This window comes from Puma concolor, chromosome C1 (assembly GCF_028749965.1).
Source record: "Puma concolor isolate L17-30 chromosome C1, mPumCon1.1.hap2, whole genome shotgun sequence".
NCBI classification, from domain to species: Eukaryota; Metazoa; Chordata; class Mammalia; order Carnivora; family Felidae; genus Puma; species Puma concolor.
Window position 1 is genome coordinate 40,923,196 of NC_141674.1, and position 24,400 is coordinate 40,947,595.

Genomic DNA, 24,400 nt, shown 5'->3' on the forward strand with positions numbered 1-24,400 from the left:
GAGCCAAATAAACTTTATTTATAACTCTGGTACATGATATGTATCTCATCATGGAATAGGCAGTGATCCTTTCTGATTCTCACATCCACATTTGTAAAATGGTATAATTTTATTTACATTACAGTGTTGTAACAAGAATAATAATTATCAATAAGTCATTTTGTAGTCTAATATTGGAAACTTGCTTTGACATAAACCAGCAGACTTCCTGAGACTTATATTTGGTTATATTAATCAAAATGAAAAGAAAATCCCTCTTAGGTGACCATAACCTCAAATATTGCAGGTATTTGTGGACTAAGAATAAAAACTTTGAATTAAGACTTGAAGTCCTTGTTCCAAGCAACTATACACATCTATGCCTGTGATCAATATGCACATATGTTCCGTTTAATAACCAGTTATTTTTTAATTTTTTTATGTAAGTAATCTCTGCCCCCAAAGTGGGACTTGAACTCATGACCCCAAGACCGAGTTGCATGCTCTTCAGACTGAGCCAGCCAGGCACCCCAGTAACCACTTATTAAATACCTATTATATGTGAGCTATTTTTCTATATGCTGAGTATACAAAGATAAGTAGCAATTTAGTGAGAAAAACAAATACCATATACAGAGTATAATAGGATATTGGGCATAATGAAATCTAAAAGAAATAATAAATCAAACTTGGAAAGTAATAAAGTACCTGAGAGACACCAAACTCCATTTTCAGAAAGTTACTCTAGAAGAGACAAGTAGACTTTCATTTCCAACAAAATGAAGACTAGATTTTCTAAAAATAAAGATCCCAAAACAAAACAAATAAATTGCTGGATAAAATATTTTTTAAAACATATTTTGGAATGCAGAGTGCACTGGCAAGAAAGTAAGGGAAATCTACAGAGACGAAAAATGAGGGAAAGTGAGTCCTGATGCCAGCTGCTCTGGGGGGCATTCACTAATCTCTAATAGTTAGTTTCCTGAGGCTGCCATAACAAAGTACCACTAACTGGGTGGCTAAAACAACAGAAATATATTGTCTAATATTTCTAAAGGCTATAAGTCTAAAATCACGTTGATTCCTTCTGGGGGCTGAAGAAGAATCTTTTCTATTCCTTTCTCCTAGCTTCTGGGAACTTCAGGCATTTCTTGACTCATAGATGGTGTTCTCCCTGGGTCTGGCACTGTTGTCCTTCTATGTGTGTCCAATTTCCCCCTATTTATAAGAACACCAGTCGTGATGAATTAGGGCCCACCCTAATAACCTCATCTTGATCATCTGCTCAGACTATTGCCAAATAAGATAATATTCACAGGTGCTGGGGGTTAGAACTTAAGTACCTTTTGGGAGAGACCCATTCAGCCCATAACACCTGGTAACCTAAAGTTTTGATTTTAAAGAGGCTCAAGGAGAGGATAAAATACAATGGTTAGGGCAATCATGAAATAGGAAGACTGGCAGAAAGCCCCTTTATAAAGCTAGAACCCCCACCCCAAATGATAATATGCTTATGCTCAAGGAAAAGTTAAACTGTCTATACAAATATTTTGCCCATTTTTATTGTTTCTTGTTTGTTTATTTTCTTATTGAGTTTTGAGAGTCCTTTGTGTATTCTGGATACAAGATCTTTATCAGTATGTGTTTGTAAATATTGTCTCAGTCTGTGGTTTGTCTTTTCATTTAATCTTGTCTTTTGAAGAGAAGATTTAATTTACTGAAGTACAATTTATCATTTTTAAAATTTTCTGGTTCATGCTTTGTGTGATCCAAGAAATCTTTGCCTAAGCCAGGGGAAAAAGTTTTTCTCCTAGAAACTTCATAGTTTTATAATTTAATTTTAGATCTATGATACATTTCAAATAATTTTTTATATATAGTGTGGGGTAAGGGTTGAAAGGTTTTTTTCATTGCATATGTGTACCTATGCATAGGTACCTATGTTGTTCTAGGATCATTTATTGAAAACACTATCCTTAACCATTGAATTATCTTGACATCTTTGTGGAAAAATCAATTGACCACATATATGTAGGTTTAATTATGACTTTCTGTACCATTGATCTACATGTTTATAATTATGCAGATGTAACACTGTCTTGATTGCCATACCTTTATAATAAATCTTGAAATCAAGTAGCCTTGAAATCAATCCAACTGTATTTATTTAAATTTAATTTTGATATTCCAGGTCCTTCGATTTCTGTATACATTTTCAGATTTTAGAATTAGCATGTAATATTCTCAAAAAATGGCTGAAATTATGTTGAATGTATAAATCAATTTGGGGAGAACTGACAAGTCAACAACTTTGAGTCTTTTAACCATGAATGTCTCTCTACTTATTCAGGTTTAAAATTTTCTTTTTCTTTCATTAATATTTTGCCACTTTCAATATACAGATCTTGCATAAAATCTGTCAAACTTGCTCCTAAACATTTCATATTTTAAGCTATTTTCATTTTAATTTGCAGTTCATTGCCAGTATACAGAAATACAGTGACTTTTAAAATTCCGTATAGTTAACATACAGTGTTACTTTCCTTACAGGTATACAATACAGTGATTCAACAATTCTGTACACCACCCAGTGCTCATCATGACAAGTACACTCCTTAATTGCCATCACCTATTTCACCATACCCCACCCACCTCTGCTGGATAACCATCAATTTCTCTATAGTTTAAAGAGTCTCTTTCTTGGTTTGTCTCTTTCCTTTTTTTTTTTTTTTTGCTTTGTTCATTTGTTTTATATCTTAAATTCCACATATGAGTGAAACTTTATGGTGTTTGTCTTTCTCTGACTGACTTATTTCACTTGGCATTATACTCTCAAGCTCCATTCATGTTATTGCAAATGGCAAGATTGCATTCTTTTTTTATGGCTGAATAATATTCCATTGTCTATTATACCACATCTTCTTTATCCATTCATCCATGGATGGACACTTGGGCTGCTTCTATAATTTGCCTATTGTAAATAATGCTGCTTTAAACATAGCGGTGAACGTATCCCTTTGAATTAGTATTTTTTATTCTTTGGGTAAATACCCAGTGGTACAATTACTGGATAGTAGGGATAAATACAGTGACTTTTAATTTTTTTTAATGTTTATTTATTTTTGAGACAGACACAGAGTGTGAGCAGGGGAAGGGCAGAGAGAGAGGGAGACACAGAATCCAAAACAGGCTCCAGGCTCTGAGCTGTCAGCACAGAGCCCAACGCGGGGCTCCAACCCACAAACTGTGAGATCATGACCTGAGCCAAAGTCAGACGCTTAACCAACTGAGCCACCCAGGCGCCCTGACAGTGACTTTTATATACGGGCCTTATATCCTGCAACCTTACTAAACTTACTAATTATTCTAGATTTGGTGTGGGTTTTTTTTGTTTTTTGTTTGTTTGTTTGTTTGTTTGGAGATTTTCATGGACAGCCATATTGTCTATAAGTAAAGACAGTTGTTTTTTTTTTTTTTCTTTCCAATTTGTATGCCTTTTATTTCTTTTTCTTGCCTTACTGCACTGGCTATCACCTCCAATACAATGTTTAATAGAAGTGATAAGAGTGGACATCCTTGCTTTATTTCTGATGTTAGGGGTAAAGCATTTAATCTTTCACCATGTTAGCTCTAGATTTTTCATAGATGCCCTTTATTAGGTTAAGGAAGTTTCTTTCTATTCCTAGTATGCTTACATTTTTTATTTTAAAATCATAAATGGATGTGGAATTTCTTAATTTTTTTTTCTGCTTCTATTGAGGTGATTATTTGTTGTCGTTTTTTTTAGCCTGTTAAGAGGGTTATGTTGATTTTCAAATATTGAATTACCTTTGTGTTCCCAGGAGAAACCTCACTTTGTTTTGATGTATCATACTTCTTACACATTGCTGGATTTGATATGCTAATATGTTGTTAAAGATTTTTATGAGTATGTTCATGAGTGGTATTGATTTATAGCTTTCTTTCCTATTAATATCTTGCTATAGATGGAATATTTGTATCTCCTTAAAATTATTATGTTGAAACATAATGCTCAATGTGATGGAATGAGTAGATGTGGGAGCTACTTAGGTCATGAGGGTGGAACCCTCTTGAATGGGATTAGTGTTCTTATAAAAAAGATCCCACAGAATTCCCTAGCCCCTTCCACCTGTGAACAAGAAAGCAGGCCTTTACCAGACACTGAATCTGTCAGAGCCTTGATCTTGGACTTCTCAGCTTCCAGAACTGTGAGAAGTAAATTTCTGTTGTTTATAAGTCATCCAGTCTATGGTACTTTGTTAAAGCAGCCCAAATGGAATAAAACACATCTTTTTCTTGTTTTTTTGGTACTAGAGTAATGCTGACCTCATGAATTGGGAAGTGCTCTCTTTTCTTCTATTTTCAGAGAGAGTTTATATAGAATTGATGTTATAACTTCCTTTTTAAAAAATTTTTAATGTTTATTCATTTTTGAAAGACAGAGAGACAGAGCATGAGTGGGGGAGGGACAGACAGAATCCAAAGCAGACTCCAGGCTCTGAACTGTCAGCACAGAACCTGATGTGGAGCTCGAACTCATAGACCGAGATCATGACCTGAGTGAAGTCAGATGCTTAATCAACTGAGCCACTTGGGCGCCCTGATATTATAACTTCCTTAAGTGTTTGGTGGAATTCACCAGTGAAGCCCTCTGGAATTGGAGTCTTCTTCATGGCAAAGTTTTTATCTACACATTCAAATTTTAAAATGTATATAGGGTTATTCAGGCAATCTATTTTATTTAGTAAACTTTGGTAGTTTGTGTCTCTCAAGGAATTTGTCCATTTTATTTTTATAGTCAAATTTTTTGAAAATAAGTTTGTCATAATGTTGCCTTATTTTTTAAATGTCTGTAGTATATGTAGTTATGTTTCCCTTACATTCTTAATATTGGCAATTAATATCTTCTCTCTCTCTTATTTATTTATTTTGATCAGTTGAATATATAAATTGTATTGAACTTTCCAAGGAACCATCTTTTGGCTTCACTGATTTTGTCTATTTTTTCTCTGTTTTCACTGGTTTCTGTTCTTACCTTTATTATTTCTTTCTGCTTGCTTGCTTTCAGTTTAATTAGCTCCTTTTTTTTCTTAAAGTGAAAGCTTAGATTACTGATTCAAGACATTTATTGTTTTCTAAAAGAAATAGTCCCTCAAATATTCCTGCATCCCACAAATTTTGATATGTTATGTTTTCATTTTCAGTCAATTAAAAATATTTCTAACTTCCCTTGTTACTTCCTGGACTATTTCTGCTGTCTGTGGTCACAAAAATATACTTTGTATTATTTCAGTTGAGATCAAATACATAGGTCATATCAACAAATGTAAATGGATTTGATTCACCTATTAAAAAGATTCACATTTCAGGAGAAAACAAAAGTCAACCTATGCTTTACTTAAGAGACATACCTAAAGTTAAGTGAACCACAAATCCAAAAAAAATGGAATAAAAAAAGATATACCAGGTAAATACAAAAAATTAAAAAAGCAAGGCTTATGATCCCAATATCAGATAAGGTAGAATTCATGCCAAAAAAAGCATTAAGTGAAACAAAGGAGGATACTTTATATTACTAAAAATTACAATTCCTGGAAAGAGCCCAAATGTCCACTGATGGATGAATGGATAAAGAAGATGTGGTATATATATACAATGGAGTGTTACTCAGCAATCAAAAAGAATGAAATCTTGCCATTTGCAACTCCATGGATGGAACTGGAGGGTATTATGCTAGGTGAAATTAGTCAGAGAAAGACAAAAATCATATAACTTCACTTATATGAGGACTTTAAGAGACAAAACAGATGAACATAAGGGAAGGGAAGCAAAAATAATATAAAAACAGGGAGGGGGACAAAACAGAAGAGACTCATAAATATAGAGAACAAACTGAGGGTTGCTGGAGGGTTTGTGGATGGGGGGTGGGCTAAATGGGTAAGGGGCATTAAGGAATCTACTCCTGAAATCATTGTTGCACTATATGCTAACTAATTTGGATGTAAATTTTAAAAAATAAAAAAATAAAATTAAAAAAATTACAATTCACAATGATGATATAAAATGGTGATATAAAAGTTAGAATTATATAAACCAAATCACACAGCAACTTCATAAATAATACACCTTTTTGAATTAGTACCTATATGAGGCGCAAGGAGAAGGGTGGCTGCTGGCTCAGTCAGTGGAGCATGCAACCCTGATCTTGGGGTCATGGGGAGTTCCAGCCCCATGTTGGGCCTAGAGCTTACTTAAAAAAAAAAAAAGAGAGAGTTATGAGGAGAAATAGAAATACACAAATTGTATGAATGTATAATATGTGATTCTTAATGTGTAATATGTGAATCTTAATTTTACTTTTTAAGAGTAACAGTTTTTTTAAAAATTTTCTCCCAGCTACAAATTAAAAAACTCTCTAGCAAATAATTCTTGGCTGAAAAGAGAAAAACAAATGAAAAGTCCAGAATTTCTAAAAAAAATAACAGTAATGTCTGGATGTCAGAATCTAAGTGACACAATTAAAGTAGTGCTCAGGGGCACCTGGCTGGCTCAGTGGGTGGAACATAGAACTCTTGATCTCTGGGTTGTGACTTCGAGACCCACATTCAGTGTAGTGATATTAAAAAATAAAATAATGAGAGGAGAACCTATTAACACTTATACCAGTAAAAATATGAATTAATTTTTCAATTCAAGTAGCTAGAAAAAGAAAATAAATGAAAGCAGAGGAAAGGCATAATACATATTAAAGCAGATGCTATTGAGGTATAATGCAGAGAAATTATATAACTAGTAATTAAAATTTCTGTTCCTTAGAGCACCTGGGTGGCTCAGTCGGTTAAGTGTCAAGACTTCAGCCTAGGTCATCATCTCACTGTTGGCGAGGTTGGTGAGTTTGAGCCCCTTTTCGGGCTCTGTGTGACAGCTCAGAGCCTGGAGTCTGCTTCAGATTTTGTGCCTCCCTTTTGCTCTGTGCCCATCCCCCCACTCACGCCCCATCTCTCTCTTACTCAAAAATAAACATTAAAAACATTTTGAAAAGAAAATTTCTGTTTCTTTGGAGAAAGTCAGTAAAATAGAAAACCACTAGCTTAGTGAAGTGGAAGAAAGCACACATATACAAAATAAGAAATGACAAATTGGAAGGGTGCCTGGGTGGCTCAGTTGGTTGAACACCTGACTTCGGCTCAGGTCGTGATCTTGGGTTTGTGGGTTCAAGCTCTGCGTCGGGCTCTGTGCTGACAATTCAGAGCCTGGAGCCTGCTTTGGATTCTGTGTCTTCTCTCTCTGGCCCTCCTCTGCTCACACTCTGTCTCTGTCTCTCAAAAAAGAAAATTTTAAAAAAAGTTAAAAATTAAAAAAAAAGAAACTACAAATGAGAAATAAATACTGATATAGAGAATATTGAATTATTAGAGACTACTTTGCACAACTCTATGAAAACACATTTATAGTAAAAATGCATACTTTCTGTGGTGCCTGGCTGGCTGAGTTGCTTAAGCTCCCAACTCCTGAATTCAGCTCAGGTCATGATCCCAGGGTCATGGGACTAAGCCCCATGTCAGGCTTGGCACTGAGCATGGAACCTGCTTAAGATTCTGTCTCTTTTCCTCTGCCCCTTGCCCCTGCACATGCACGCTCTCTCTCTCAAAAAAAGCATAACTTCTAGTAAAATAAAATTTACTCACATTAACCCCAATGTATATAGAAAGCTTAAAAAGACCAATTTGCATAGAAGAAATAGAGAAAATTATCAAAGAAATATCTCTCAAAAAAGGATCAGGTCAGATGTTTTGACAGGTGAATCATACAACCTCTCATATACAAATGATTCCAGTGCTACTTAAATTATTGTAGAGCATCATAAAAGAAGGAAAACTTTCAAATGTTAATTTTGATGAAGATAAGAAAAAAGAAAAATACTGTGGTAGATTGAATTATAGGACCAATTACTCACTGTTTCCTATCTATATTCTTTACCAGGTCAACTTGCTGTTCCTCCCATAAGAGACATAGGAGATTGTACTTCACAGCCCCTTGTATTTAAGCTCAGTCATATGATTTGTGTTGGCAAATGGGACTATTTGATTTAGCTGTATAACCAACCACCTCAAGACTTAGTGGCTTAAAGCAACAAGATTTATTATTCAATATGGTTCTGTGCGTTAGCTAGAGGGTTCTCATCTGGGTCAGTTCAGATGATGCTGGATACTCTAGGATGATCTTTAAATATTTCAAAGAATGCTCAACTTGATTCAAAATTAGATAACTTCAAAGTAAAAAATATAATTCTCAATGATAAATTGGGTAAAAAAAATTAAAATTTAGTAAAAAATGTACGGTGCATATCGACAATAGTTGAAGTATGGGAAGAGCCCAAACATCCATTGACTGATAAATGGATAAAGCAGATTTAGTATACACACACACACACACACACACACACACACACACACACACACAGAGGAATATTATTTGGTGATCAAAAAGAATGAAATCTTGCTATTTGCAACAACATGGATGGAACTGGATGGAGTATATTATGCTAAGCGAAATAAGTCAGTCAGAGAAAGACAAATATATGATTTCACTCATGTGGAATTTTGGGAACACAACAGATTAATATAGCGAAGGGAAGCAAAAATAAGATAAAAACAGACAAGGAGACAAACCATAAGAGACGCTTAAATACAGAGAACAAACTTAGGGTTGCTGGCGGATTATTGGGTGGGGGGGATGGGCTAAATGGGCAATGGGCATTAAGAAGGGCACTTGTTGGGATGAGCACTGGGTGTAATATGTAAGTGATGAATCACTAAATTCTATTCCTGAAATCATTATTACACTATGTATTAACTAACTTGGATTTAAATTTTTAAAAATGTAGTGTGGACTCTGTTGGTTAGACTATGGGGAAACAGGCACTCAATTCATCGTTGGCAGGAATAAAATAATGGTACAGCCTCTTTGAAGTGAATTTGGCAACACATAACAAAATTACATATGCATTCATGTTTTAACCCTACAATTTTAATTTTAGGAATTTAACCTGAAAATACACTTTCAAAATAGGAAAAAATACATGCACAAGTATTTCATTTTGTGTATTTGAAATAGCATTACAAATAAACATGATTTGTAATAGTAAAATACTGTAAATATCCTAAGTATCCAACTACAGGGACTGATTATAATAAACTGTGACATATTTACACAGTGAAAAACTATGCAGCCATTTAAGAAGTTAGGAAGAGGGACGCCTGGGTGGCTCAGTCGGTTAAGTGTCTGACTTCAGCCTAGGTCATGATCTCGCCATTCCCAAGTTCGAGCCCCGCATTGGGCTCTGTGCTGATAGCTCAGAGCCTGGAACCTGTTTCAGATTTTGTATCCCCCTCTCTCTCTGCACCGCCCCCCCCCCCCCCCCCCCGCCGCCTCTCAAGAATAAATACACATTAAAACTTTTTTTCTTAAAAATCTTCTTAAAAAAATAAAAATAGGGGTGTCTGGGTGGCTCAGTCAGGTAAGAGTCTGACTTTGGCTCAGGTCATGATCTTGTGGTTCCGGGCTCTGTGCTGACAGCTCCTAGCCTGGAGCCTGCTTGGGATCCTGTGTCTCCCTCTCTCTCTGCCCCTCCCCCACTCACACTCTGTCTCCCACTCTCTCTCTCTCTCTCAGAAATAAAAATAAACACTTAAAGGGGCGCCTGGGTGGCGCAGTCGGTTAAGCGTCCGACTTCAGCCAGGTCACGATCTCACGGTCTGTGAGTTCGAGCCCCGCGTCGGGCTCTGGGCTGATGGCTCGGAGCCTGGAGCCTGTTTCCGATTCTGTGTCTCCCTCTCTCTCTGCCCCTCCCCTGTTCACGCTCTGTCTCTCTCTGTCCCAAAAATAAATAAACGTTGAAAAAAAAAAAAATTTAAAAAAAAAAAAAAAAAAATAAACACTTAAAAAATTAACAAAATAAATATAAAATAATTTAGGAAGAGCTGTATAAACTGATACAGAGTGATGAATGGGTAAACAAAAATATATTCATACTATGGAATATTTTTAGTCATAAAAAGGAATGAAGTACTAATAAATGGTACCACATGGGTGAAAATTATACTAAGTGAAATAAGCCTGACACAAAAGACTACATATTGTATAATTCCATTTATATAAAATGTCCAGAATAGGCTGCAGAGACAGAAAGTAGATTAAGTGTTGCAAGGGGTTCCTGGAGGGTGGAAATAGGGAATGACTGCTAATGGGTACAAAGTTCCTTTTAGGGGTGATAAAAATGTTCTGGAACTAGAAAGTGGTGATCACTGCATGATTTTGTAAAGATACTTAAAAAAAATCACTGAATTGTACACCTTATTGAAAGAGTAAATTTTGTGGTGTATAAATTATCTATCAGGTTTTTTTAAAGAGGAAGAGAGAGGCAAAAACAACAAAAGAACCCAGGCTTGTGTCTATTGCCCTGCTCAATACAAAGATGATGACCTCTAAAAGTAGGACTTATTCTTTCTAGCATGTTACCTGGCATATGATTGACACCCAGTAAATAAGTGTTGATTGAAAAAGAAAAGTAGAGGGGCACCTGGGTGGCTCAGTAGGTTAAGTATCCAACTCTTGATTTCAGTTCAGGTCAATATCTCATGGTTCGTAAGATCAAGTCTCTTGTCAGGCTCATGTGTACTCACAGCTCAGAGCTTGTTTGGGATTCTCCCTCCCTCTTTCTCTACCCCTCTCCTGCTCTCTCTCTCTCTCTCTGCCTCAAAATAAATAAATAAATATTTTGTTAAAATCTTAAAAAAAGAAAAGTAGAATGAATGATAGAGTTAAGAAATCCTATCTTGTAATTACCAGTGCAATACTTAGAAATTATTGTATGAAAGTTTGATAGGTAGGAAGATATTTACATGATCTCAAAGTATCAACCCCTAAGATTATTTAATCACAAAGGGAAAGGTATTGTTACAATGGAGAGATGTTTTGGACACCACTTTAATCAAGTTATCAAACTTAGCATGACCATAAGGGAATTAACTGACATTATGTACTTCCTGATGTGATACAGATGGGAGCACACAACACTATATATGAAATTTCTTACCAAGATTATTTAACCTGAATCTAATTTTGAAGAGGCAATCAGACAAAAATTGTGAGACATCTATGAGACAACTGTCTAGGTTGTTTAAAAATATGAGTATTAATCGGGGCACCTGGATGGCTCAGTTGGTTAAGCAACTGACTCTTGATTTCATTCAGCTCAGGTCATGATCTCACAGTTCATGAGATTGAGCCCCGTGTTAGCTCTGCACTCACAGGGTGGAGCCTGCTTGGAATTCTCTCTCTCCCCCTCTCTGCCCCTCTTCAGCTCACATGCGCTCTCTCCCTCAAAATAAATATCTAAAGAAAATCAATATTATCGAAGAAAAAAAAGCAGAGTGATATCTAATTGTGGTTTTAATTTGCATTTCCCTGATAACTAGTGATGGATTATTTCTTGACCATCTGTATGTCTTCTTTGGAAAAATGTCTATTCAGGTCCTCTGTCCATTTTTAGTAGGATTGTTTGTTTTTTTGTGTTGAGTTGTATAATTCTTTATATATTTTGGATATTAACCGCATATCAGATATATCACTTGCATATATTTCCTCTCATTCAGTAGGCTGTCTTTTGGTCTTGCTGATTTGCTCTGCAGAGCTTTTTAATTGTTTATTATTTTTAAAAGTTAATTAATAAATTTTTTTTGATAGAGCATGCAAGTGGAAGAGGGGCAGAGGGAGAGAGAGCGCGAGAGAGAATCTTAAGTGCAGAGAATCAGTGCAGAGCCCAAAACAGCGCTTGATTCCACAACTATGAGATCATGACCTGAGCTGAAATGAAGAGTCTGACGCTCAACTGACTGAGTCACCCAGGTACCCCAGAAGCTTTTTATTTTGGTTCCAATAGTTTTATTTTAATAGATGTAATAACTTAATTTTGCTTTTTTTTTCCATAGCCAGAGGAGACATATCTAGAAAAATGTTTCTATGGCTAATGTCAAAGAAATTACTGCCTATGTTTTCTTCTAGGAGTTTTAGTTTTTTCAGGTTTCACATTTAGATCTTTAATTCATTTTGAATTAATTTTTGTGTCCAGTGGTCCAGTTTCATTCTTTTGCATGGAGCTGTCCTGTTTTCCCAATACCATTTGTTGAAGAGAGAATCTTTTCCCCATGGTATATCCTTGCCTCCTTTGTCATAGATTAATTGACCATAAAAGCATGAGTTTATTTCTGGACTCCATTCTGTTTCATTAATCTATGTGTCTGTTTTTGTGCCAGTACCATACTGTTTTGGTTACTACAGCTTTTGGAACTCTTGTGCACTGTTGGTGGGAATACAAATTGCTACATCCACTGAAGGAAACAGTACAAAACAGTACAAAGTTTCCTCAGAAAGTTAAAAATTGAATTGCCATTTGATCCAGTAATTCCAACACTGGATATTTACCCCAAAAAACCAAAACACTTATTTGAAAAGATGTATGCACCCCTATGTTTATTGCAGCATTATTTACAATAGCCAAGATATGGAAGCAACACAAGTGACCATTGATAGATGAACTGATAAAGAAGATGTGGCATATTTATTCATATTATGAAATATTACTCAGCCATAAAAAAGGATGAAATCTTGTCATTTACAACAACGTGGATGGACCTAGAGGGCATAATGCTAAGTAAAATAAGTTAGACAAAGACAAATGCCATATGATTTCACTCATTTGTGTAAGTTAAGAAACAAAACAAATGAACAAAGGTAAAAAGAGTGAAACAAAAAAATAGACTTAAATATAGGGAACAAATAGGTGGTTGTCAGAGGGAAGGTGGGTGGGTGGATGGGTGAAATACATGAATGGGATTAAGAGTACACTTATCATGATGAGCAATGAGTAATGTATAGAATTGTTGAATCACTATATTGTACATTTGAAATGAATATAACACTGTATGTTAATTATACTGGAATTTAAAAAAATCATTACTAAAAAAAAAATTAAAGACAACCCAATTTAAAAATGAGTGTAAAATTTGAATAGATATTTCTCTAAAGGAGATATACTGATGGTTAATAAGCATATGAAAAGATGCTCAATATCATTAGCAAATCAAACCCAGAAGGAGATACCACTGAGACCCAGTAGTATAGCTGTAATCTAAAAGACTATATATAGTAAGTGTTGACAAGGATGTGGAGAAATTGAAATCCTCATTCACTGCCAGTGAGAATATTAAATAGTACAGCCACCTCAGAAAACAGTGTGTAATTCCTCAAATCGTTATACAAAGTTACCATATGGTCCAGAATTCTCAGTGTATATATCAAAGAAAAATGAAAACATATTCCATAAAAATTGCAAATGTTCATATTAGCATTATTCATAATAGCCAAAAAAAGTGAATACAACTCAAATTTCCATTAAATGATAAATGAATAAACAAAATGCGGTATATCCATACACTAAGCATGTTTTAAATTTTGATGAAGCCCAGGTGCCTTGTTAGTGCAGTCAGTAGCACATCAGTCTCTTAAATTTTGATGAAGCCCATTTTGTCAGTCTTTCCTTCTGGGTTTTCTGGGTCTTGTCTGCAAAAACTCTGCCTAATGCCAGATCATGAAGATATTCTCTATTTTTTCTTCTAATAGCTTTAACTTTTATATTTAGATCTGTTACCCAACCTATCAGTTGTTGACAGATGGGTATTTAAGCCTCCAACTACAATTGTGGATTTGTCTATTTATTCTTTCAGTTCTATCAGTTTTTACTTCACATGTTTTGCAGACCTATTGTTTGGTGCATATGTATTTAGGATTGCTATATCTTCTTGGTGGATTCATCACTCATTATATAATGTATTCCTCTGTTTCTGGTTATTTTCTTTGCTCTGAGGTATACTTTAAAAAGTAAATAGCCATTACTATTTACTTTTATAAAAAATTTAACAGGCTTATTTATAATTATTACAGAGTTGAAATATTGAAACTTGTTCACTGATTCATTTTGACTTACATTAATGTCTTCACATTTATATTAAAAATTCACATACAAATGAAAATGAAAACTGCCAGTACCTGATTTCTGTCCCCTATTTTTCCACTTACAGTCATATACTTAGGTACCTTTTGATGCTATTGAAAAATAAACCTAAAGTTCAGAACTACCAATAACAGGAAGGAGAAAATTTTTTTTAATTTTTCTTTTAATTTTAATTTTAGTCAGTTAACATATCAATATTGGTTTTAGGAGTAGAATTCAATGATTCAACACTTACATGCACCTAGTGCTCATCACAAGTAATCTCCTTAGCTCCCATCACCCATCTAGCCCATCTCATTAACCTTCAGTTTGTTCTCTATTGTTAAGAGTCTCTTGTGGTTTGTTTACCTTTCTTTTCTACCCACCTTCCCTTCTATTCATCTGTTTTGTTTTTTAAATTCCACATGTGAGTGAAATCATGTGGTATTTGTTTTTCTCTGATTGACTTATTTCACTTAGTATAATACATTCTAGCTCTGCTGCATCATTGTAAATGGAAAGATTTCATTATCTTTTTAAAAAAATATTTATTTTTGAGAGAGAGGGTGTGAGTGGGGAGGGGCGGACAGACAGGGAGACAGAGGATCCAAAGTGGGCTCTGCATTGACAGCAGCAAGCCCAATGCAGGGCTTAAACTTACAAACCATGAGTTCTTCTTGCCATTCATCCATTGATGGACATTTGTGGGGTTTTTTAAATGTTTATTTTTGAGAGAGAGAGAGAGGGAGAACTAGCAGGGGAGGGGCAGAGGGAGATGGGGGACAGAGGATCCAAAGTGGGCTCCATGTTGACAGTAGAGAGCCTGATGCGGGCTCAAACTCATGAACTATGAGATCATGACCTGAGCTAAAGTCAGACACTTAACTGACAGACACCCAGGCACCCCAGGCTCTCTTTATAGTTTGGCTATTCTTGATAATGCTGCTATAAACATTGAGGTGCATATACCCCTTTGAATCTGTATTTTTGTATCCTTTGGGTAAATACCTAATACTGCAATTGCTGGATGGTAGGGTAGTTCTATTTTTAGTTCTTTGAGGGAACTTCCACACTGTTCTCCAGAGTAGTTGCACCAGTTTGCATTCCCACCAACAGTGCAAGAGGGTTCCCCTTTCTCCACATCCTTGCCAAAACCTGTTGTTTCTTGGGTTTTAAACTTAGCCATTCTGACAGGTGTGAGGTGGTATCTCCTCATGGTTTTGATTTGTATTTCCCTGATGATGAGTGATGTTGAGCATCTTTTCATGTGTCTGTTAGCCATCTGGATGTCTTCGTTGGAACATGTCTATTCATGTCTTCTGCCCTTATCTTAACTGGGTTTAATGGTTTTGGGGGATGTTGTGTTTTATGAATTATTTATCGATTTTGGATACTAACCCTTTATTAGATATGTCATTTGCAAATATCTTCTCCCATTCCGTAGGCTGCCTTTTAGTTTTGTTAATTGTTTCCTTGCTGTGCAGAAGCTTTTTATTTTGATGAGGTCTCAATAGTTCACGTTTGCTTTTGTTTCCCTTGCCTTTAGCAACACGTTTAATTAAGAAATTCCTCAGGCTTAGGTCAAAGAAGTTGTTGCCTGTATTCTCCTCTAGGATTTTTATGGTTTCTTTTCTCACATTTAGGGCTTTCATCCATTTTGAATTTATTTTTGTGTATGGTTTAAGAAAGTGGTCCAGTTTCATTCTTTTGCATGTTGCCATCCAGTTTTCTCAACACCATTTGTTGAAGAGACTGTCTTTTTCCATTAGATATTCTTTTCTGCTTTGAATATTAGTTGACCAGAGAATTTATTTTTAAAGAATGAAATGTTTCCCATTATGGTGGATTCTTTTTTATTTTTTCAAAATATTTTTTACTTTTGTTATTTTAGACAAAGAGCGAGGATGGGTGAGGGAGAGGGGCAGAGGGAGAGAGAGAAAGACTCTTTTTAAAAAAATGTTTGAGAGAGAGAGAAGAAGAGCAAGGGAGGGACAGAGAGAGGGAGAAAGAGAATCTTAAACAGGTTCCACGCTCAGCACAGAGCCCTATGCAGAGCTCGATTCCACAACTCTGGGATCATGAGCCAAAATCAAGAGTCCCACACTCAACTGGCTGAGCCATTCAGGCGACCCCATCATAGTGGATTCTTTTTTTTTTAAGGGGGGTTCTGTTAATTTTTCTTTTTGTTTCTTATTTATTTTTTTTTATTTTATTTTTAATTTTTTAAAATTTACATCCAATTTAGTTAGCATATAGTGCAACAACGATTTCAGGAGTAGATTCCTTAATGCCCCTTACCCATTTAGCCCACCCCCCCCACAACCCTTCCAGTAACCCTCAGTTTGTTCTCCATATTTATGAGTCTCTTCTGTTTTCTCTCCCTCCCTGTTTTTATATTATTTTTGCTTCCCTTCCCTTATGTTCATCTGTTTTGTCTCTTAAAGTCTTCATAGGAGTGAAATCATATGATTTTTGTCTTTCTCTGACTAATTTCACTTAGTATAATACTCTCCAGTTCCACCCACGTAGTTGTAAATGGCAAGATTGCATTCTTTTTGATTGTCGAGTAATACTCCATTATATATATATATATATATATATATATATATATATATATATATATATATATATATCTCACATCTTCTTTATCCATTCATCCATCGAGGGACATTTGGCATTTGGGCTCTTTCCATACTTTGGCTATTGTTGATAGTGCTGCTATAAACATGGGGGTGCATGTGTCCCTTTGAAACAACACACCTGTATCCCATGGATAAATGCCTAGTACTATAATTGCTGGGTCATAGGGTAGTTCTATTTTGAGTCTTTTGAGGAACCACCATCCTGTTTTCCAAAGTGGCTGCACCAGCTTGCATTGCCACCAAAGTGCAAAAGAGATCCTCTTTCTCCACATCCTCGCCAACATCTGTTGTTCCCTGAGCTGTTAATGTTAGCCATTCTGACAGTTGAAGGTGGTATCTCATTGTGGTTTTGATTTGTATTTCCCTGATGATGAGTGATGTTGAGCATTTTTTCATGTGTTGGTTGGCCATCTGGATGTCTTCCTTGGAGAAGTGTCTATTCATGTCTTTTGCCCATTTCTTCACTGGATTATTTGTTTTTTGGGTGTTGAGTTTAATAAGTTCTTTATAGATTTTGGATACTAACCCTTTATCTGATATGTCATTTGCAAATATCTTCTCCCATTCTGTCAGTTGCCTTTTAGTTTTGCTGATTGTTTCCTCTGCTGTACAGAAGCTTTTCATTTTGATGAGGTCCCAACAGTTCATTTTTGTTTTTGTTTCCCTTGCCTCCAGAGACTTGTTGAGTAAGAAGTTGCTGCGGGCAAGATCAAAGAGGTTTTTACCTGCTTTCTCCTCGAGGATTTTGATGGCTTCCTGTCTTACATTGAGGTCTTTCATCCATTTTGAGCTTATTTTTGTGTATGGTGTAAGAAAGTGATCCAGGTTCATTCTTTTGCATGTCACTGTCCAGTTTTCCCAGCACCACTTGCTGAAGAGACTGTCTTTATCCCATTGGATATTCTTTCCTGCTTTGTCAAAGATTAGTTGGCCATATGTTTGTGGGTCCATTTCTGGATTCTCTATTCTGTTCCATTGATCTGAGTGTCTGTTCTTGTGCCAGTACCATACTGTCTTGATGATTACAGCTTTGTACTATAGTTTGAAGTCTGGGATTGTGATGCCTCCTGCTTTGGTTTTCTTTTTCAAGATTGCTTTGGCTATTTGGGGTCTTTTCTGGTTCCATACAAAGTTCAGGATTATTGGGGCGCCTGGGTGGCGCAGTCGGTTAAGCGTCCGACTTCAGCCAGGTCACGATCTCGCGGTCCGTGGGTTCGAGCCCCGCGTCGGGCTCTGGGCTGATGGCTCAGAGCCTGGAGCCTGTTTCTGATTCTGTGTCTCCCTCTCTCTCTGCCCCTCCCCCGTTCATGCTCTGTCTCTCTCTGTCCCCAAAAAAATAAATAAACATTGAAAAAAAAATTCAAAGTTTAGGACTATTTGTTCTAGCTCTGTGAAAAATGCTGGTGTTGCTTTGATAGGGATTGCATTGAATATGTAGATTGCTTTGGGTAGTATAGACATTTTAACAATATTTGTTCTTCCTATCCAGGAGCATGGAATCTTTTTCCATTTTTTGTGTCTTCTTCAGTTTCTTTCATAAGCTTCCTATAGTTTTCAGTGCATAGATTTTCACCTCTTTGGTTAGATGTATTCCTAGGTATTTTATGGTTTTTTGTGCAACTGTAAGTGGGATCGATTCCTTGATTTCTGTTTCTGTTGCTTCATTGTTGGTGTATAGGAAGGCAACCGATTTCTGTGCATTAATTTTATATCCTGCAACTTTGCAGAATTCATGGATCAGTTCTAGCAGTTTTTTGGTGGAATCTTTGGGTCTTCCGTATAGAGTATCATATCTGCAAAAAGTGAAAGTTTGACCTCCTCGTGGCTGATTTGGATGCTGTTTATTTCTTTGTGTTGTCTGATTGCAGAGGCTAAGACTTCAAATATTGTGTTGAATAACAGTGGTGAGAGTGGACATCCCTGTCTTCTTCCTGACCTTAGCGGGAAAGCTCTCAGTTTTTCCCCATTGTGGATGATATTAGCGTTGGCTCATTCATATATGGCTTATATGATCTCGAGGTATGCTCCTTCTATCCCTACTTTCTTTAGGGTTTTTATCAAGAAAGGATGCTGTATTTTGTCAAATGCTTTCTCTGCATCTATTGAGACGGCCATGTGGTTCTTGTCCTTTCTTTTATTGACGTGCTGAATCACGTTAATTGTTTTGCAGATATTGAACCAGCCCTGAATCCCAGGTATAAATCCCACTTGGTCATGTGAATAATTTTTTTAATGTATTGTTGAAGCCGGTTGCCTAATACCTTGTTGAGGATTTTTTCATACACGTTCATTCAGGGAAATTGGTCTATAGTTCTCCTTTTTAGTGGGGTCTCTGTCTGGTTTTGGAATCAAGGTAATGCTGGCTTCATAGAAAGAGTTTGGAAGTTTTCCTTCCATTTCTATTTTTTGGAACAGTTTCAAGAGAATAGGTGTTAACTCTTCTTTAAATGTTTGGATAGAATTCCCCTGGAAAGCCATCTGGCCCTGGGCTCTTGTTTTTTGGCAGATTTTTGATTACTAATTCATTTTCCTTACTGGTTGTTGGTCTGTTCAAACTTTCTGTTTCTTCCTGTGTCAGTTTTTGTAGCATGTATGTTTCTAGGAATTTGTCCATTTCTTTCAGATTACCCATTTTATTGGCATATAATTGTTCATAGTATTCTCTTATTATTGTTTTTATTTCTGTTGTGTTGTTTGTGATCTCTCCTCTTTCATTCTTGATTTTATTTATTTGGGTCCTTTACTTTTTCTTTTTGATCAAACTCACTAGTGGTTTATCAATTTTGTCAATTCTTTCAAAGAACCAGCTTCTGGTTTTATTGATCTGTTCTACTGTGTTTTTGGTTTCGATAGCATTAATTTCTGCTCTCATCTTTATTATTTCCTGTCTTCTGCTGGTTTTGGGTTTTATTTGCTGTTCTTTTTCCAGCTCCTTAAGGCGTCAGTTTAGGTTGTGTATCTGAGATCTTTCTTCCTTCTTTAGGAAGGCCTGGATTGCTATACACTTTCCTCTTATGACCGCATTTGCTGCGTCCCAGAGGTTTTGGGTTGTGGTGTTATCATTTTCATTGGCTTCCATATACTTTTTAATGTCCTCTTTAACTGCTTGGTTAGCCCATTCATTCTTTAGTAGGATGTTCTTCAGTCTCCAAGTATTTGTTACCTTTCCAATTTTTTTCTTGTGGTTGATTTCGAGTTTCATAGTGTTGTGGTCTGAAAATATGCAGGATATGATCTTGATCTTTTTGTACTTGCTGAGGGCCGATTTGTGTCCCAGTATATGGTCTCTTCTGGAGAATGTTCCATGTGCACTGGAGAAGAATGTATATTCTGCTGCTTTAGGCTGAAATGTTCTGAATATATCTGTTAAGTCCATCTGGTCCAGTGTGTCGTTCAAAGCCATTGTTTCCTTGTTGATGTTCTGATTAGATGATCTGTCCATTGCTGTGAGTGGAGTGTTGAAGTCTCCTACTATTATGGTATTACTATCAATACGTTTCTTTTTTTTTTTTAATTTTTTAACGTTTAATTATTTTTGAGACAGAGAGAGACAGAGCATGAACGGGGGAGAGGCAGAGAGAGGGGCGACACAGAATCGGAAGCAGGCTCCAGGTTCTGAGCCATCAGTCCAGAGCCCGACGTGGGGCTCAAACCCACGGACCACTAGATCATGACCTGAGCTACAGTCGGACGCTTAACCGACTGAGCCACCTAGGTGCCCCGATGAATTTCTTTATGTTTGTGATTAATTGATTTATATATTTGGGTGCTGCCACAATTGGCGCATAAATGTTTACAATTGTTAGGTCTTCTTGGTATAGACCCCTTGATTATGATATAATGCCCTTCTGCATGTCCTGATACAGTCTTTATTTTAACGTCTAGATTGTCTGATATAAGTATGGCTACTCCGGCTTTCTTTCGTTGACCATTAGCATGATAGGTGGTTCTCCATCCCCTTACTTTCAATATGAAGGTGTCTTTAGGTCTAAAGTGGGTGTCTTGTAAACAGCATATAGATGGATCTTGTTTTCTTATCCATTCTGTTACCCTATGTCTTTTGATTGGAGCATTGAGTCCATTGATGTTTAAAGTGAGTACTGAAAGATATGAATTGATGGCCATTATGATGCTTGTCAAGTTGGAGTTTCTGGTGGTGTTCTCTGGTCCTTTCTAATCTTTGTTGCTTTTAGTATTCATTTATTTTATATGTATATTTTCATCTTTTCTCCCCTCAGAGAGTCCCCGTTAAAATTTCATGCAGGGCTGGTTTAATGGTCACAAACTCCTTTAATTTTGGTTTGTCTGGGAACCTTTTAATCTCTCCTTCCATTTTGTTTTTTTTTTTTTTTTTTAATTTTTTTTTTTCAACGTTTATTTATTTTTGGGACAGAGAGAGACAGAGCATGAACGGGGGAGGGGCAGAGAGAGAGAGGGAGACACAGAATCAGAAACAGGCTCCAGGCTCTGAGCCATCAGCCCAGAGCCCGACGCGGGGCTCGAACTCACGGAGCGCGAGATCGTGACCTGGCTGAAGTCGGACGCTTAACCGACTGCGCCACCCAGGCGCCCCTCTCCTTCCATTTTGAATGACAGCCTTGCTGGATAAAGAATTCTTGGCTGCTTATTTTTCTGATTCAGCACATTGAATATATCCCACCACTCCTTTCTGGCCTGCCAAGTTTCTGTGGATAGTTCTGCAAACCTGGTCTGTCTTCCCTTGTATGTTAGGGACTTTTTTTCCATTGCTGCTCATGATTCTCTCCTTGCCTGAGTAGTTTGTGAATTTGATTATGATATGCCTTGTTGATGGTCGGTTTGTGTTGAATCTACTGGCAGTCCTCTGTGCTTCCTGGATTTTGATGTCTCTGTCTTTCCCCAGGTTAGGAAAGTTTTCCGCTATGATTTGCTCACATAACCCTTCTACCCCTATTTCTCTCTCTTCCCCCTTGGGACCCCTATGATTCTGATGTTGTTCCTTTTTAATGAGTCACTGATTTCTCTAATTCTTTTAAAATTTTTTTTTTCAACGTTTTATTTATTTTTGGGACAGAGAGAGACAGAGCATGAACGGGGGAGGGGCAGAGAGAGAGAGGGAGACACAGAATCGGAAACAGGCTCCAGGCTCTGAGCCATCAGCCCAGAGCCTGACGCGGGGCTCGAACTCCCAGACCGCAAGATCGTGACCTGGCTGAAGTCGGACGCTTAACCGACTGCGCCACCCAGGCGCCCCATGATTTCTCTAATTCTTAAGTCATGCTCTTTTGCCTTAATCTCCCCCTTTTTTCCTGCTTCATTATTCTCTATAAGTTTGTCCTCTATATCACTGATTCTCTGTTCTGCCTCATCCATCCTTGTCGTTGCTGCATCCATCCGTGATTGCAGCTCAGTTATAGCATTTTTTATTTCATTCTGACTAGTTTTTACTTCTTTTATCTCTGCAGTGAGGGATTCTAATCTATTTTTTACTCCAGCTAGTAATCTTATTATCATGCTTCTAAATTCTGGTTCAGATATCTTGCTTGTATCTGTGTTGATTAAATCCCTGGCTGTCGTTTCTTTGTGCTCTTTCTTTTGGGGTGAATTCCTTCGTTTTGTCATTTTGAATGGAGAAAATGAATTAATGAAGTAGAAAAATTGAAATTAAAAAAATTAAAATTAAAAAATATTAAAATTAAAAATTAAACACACACACACAAATCAAATAGATGATGCTAGATCCTAGGTGTATTTTGGTCTGGGTGTTGAAAGTCGTTTGAAAGATTAGAGAAGAAATAAAGGGGGGGGCATGAGAAAAAAAAGGAAATCGTTTGAGAATTTGAAATAGTGAATACACTGAAGTAGACTAGTGTGAGATGATGGGGGTAAAATAGAATTTGAAAAAATATACACGAAAGTAAAAAATATAGTAAGAAAAAATTAAATAAAAATAGTTTTAATAATTAAAAAGAATATGATTTTTTTCTTTTTCTGTATTAAGAAAAAAGAAAATAAACGAAAAGGAGAAAAAGATAAAAGTGGAAAAAAAAGAAATCGTTCAAAAATTTGAAAAAGTAATACACTGTAGTAGACTAAAATAAAATGATGGAAGTAAAATAGAATTTGAAAAAATTTATATAAAAATAAAAAGTAGTAATAAAAATTAAATTAAAATATTCTTAATAGAAATTGAAAGTAAAAATGAAGTTTTTCTCTTTCTGCATTCAAGAAAAAGAAAAGAAACAAAAAAGAGTAAAAGAAAAAGAAAGAAAAAGGAAATTGTTTGAAAATTTGGAACGTTGAATACACTGAAGTAGACTGAAATAAAATGATGGAAGTAAAGTAGAATTTGAAAAAATTTACACAAAAGTAAAAAATATAGTAATAAAAATTAAAGAAAAATATTTTTAGTAAAAATTTAAAATAAAAATGTTTTTTTCTCTTTCTGAATTCAAGAAAAAGAGAATTGTAAAAGAGAAAAAGATAAAAGAAAAAGAAAGAAAAGAAAAATCAAGAAAGAGAATTGTATAGATGTACCTGCTAACAGATTAAAGTTGGACTGAAATTATTTCATTTGCCCCTAGAAGTCAGTCTACGTAGCTCTTTATACTCCATAAATTAAGCTGGTGGTGAGACTTGTGTTCTTGAAGAGCAAAGTTGGCCCAGTTGGGCAGGGCTCAGTGTAACAGCTCTGCTGTCCACTAGATGGTGCTGCTTGCCTACTGGGGTGGATTGTTGCAGTGCATGTAGGTGCATATGCGCATGCGCGGGAGCATTAACATGGCCCCACCCAGCTACCCAGTTCTCCAGGATCAGCAACCGCGCACCCATCCTGTCTTCAGCTCTCGTCCACTCGATGCTTTTTCACTCTCTGTGACCAGGCCCCAGGCAGTACCTCTCTCACAAGTTTTGTCTCAGATGCGGCTGTTTTCCCTGGCCCCTTACTTCGGAAGGACTGCGGCTTTGATCTGTTCTGCAAACGGATCTCACCGAGGGTCTCACCAAGCAATGGCCGAATGAGCAATGACCGAATGTCGGCTGCATCCAGGAACGTCCTCTGGACCCTGCTGCTGGCGGTGTCCCGAGACTACAGCTAGGTGCCAGCCCGCCCCAGAAAAAGTTCGCGAGGTAGTGTAGCAGCAGCGTTTCAGGGATTATGGAAAATCACAACACACATCTGGCACCAGGCTTCACCCTCAACGAACTTGCCCCAGCACCAGCGAATGTGGCCGCCTTCCGGGGTCTGCTGGGACCAGGTGGCTTCAACAGTCTCCACCAAATGTCCTTCCATCAGTGGAACCTCATTTCCCCGTGTGGCCCAAGAACCTCCTGGACCCCACTCTGTTCCTGAGGATTCGCCTGTCCCACCAGAGCACCACCAGGTATCGGGCTGCAGAGTTGCAGCCTTTGTGCTCTCTTTGTTTACAGTCTTAATGGAATTTAAACCCTCTCCTTTCTCCTTTCTATTTTCTCCCTTTTTAGTTTAGTCCCTGTGGCTGTTTCCAGTTTTCTACTTTCTCGCCAGCTGCTTTTGGGGTGTGGGGGAGCATACAGGAAAAGCACCCCTTTTGGGGAGGGGTGCTTTTCCAGTATGCTCCCCCTGTCCCCCGTCTCCATCCTCTCTCCACCCTCAAAAGCGGTTCCCTACTTTTCACAGCTTCTTGCTCCCCAAATTCACCTCTCCGTGGCATGTACCTGCTGAATTCTATGGTTCAGGTTGTGCAGA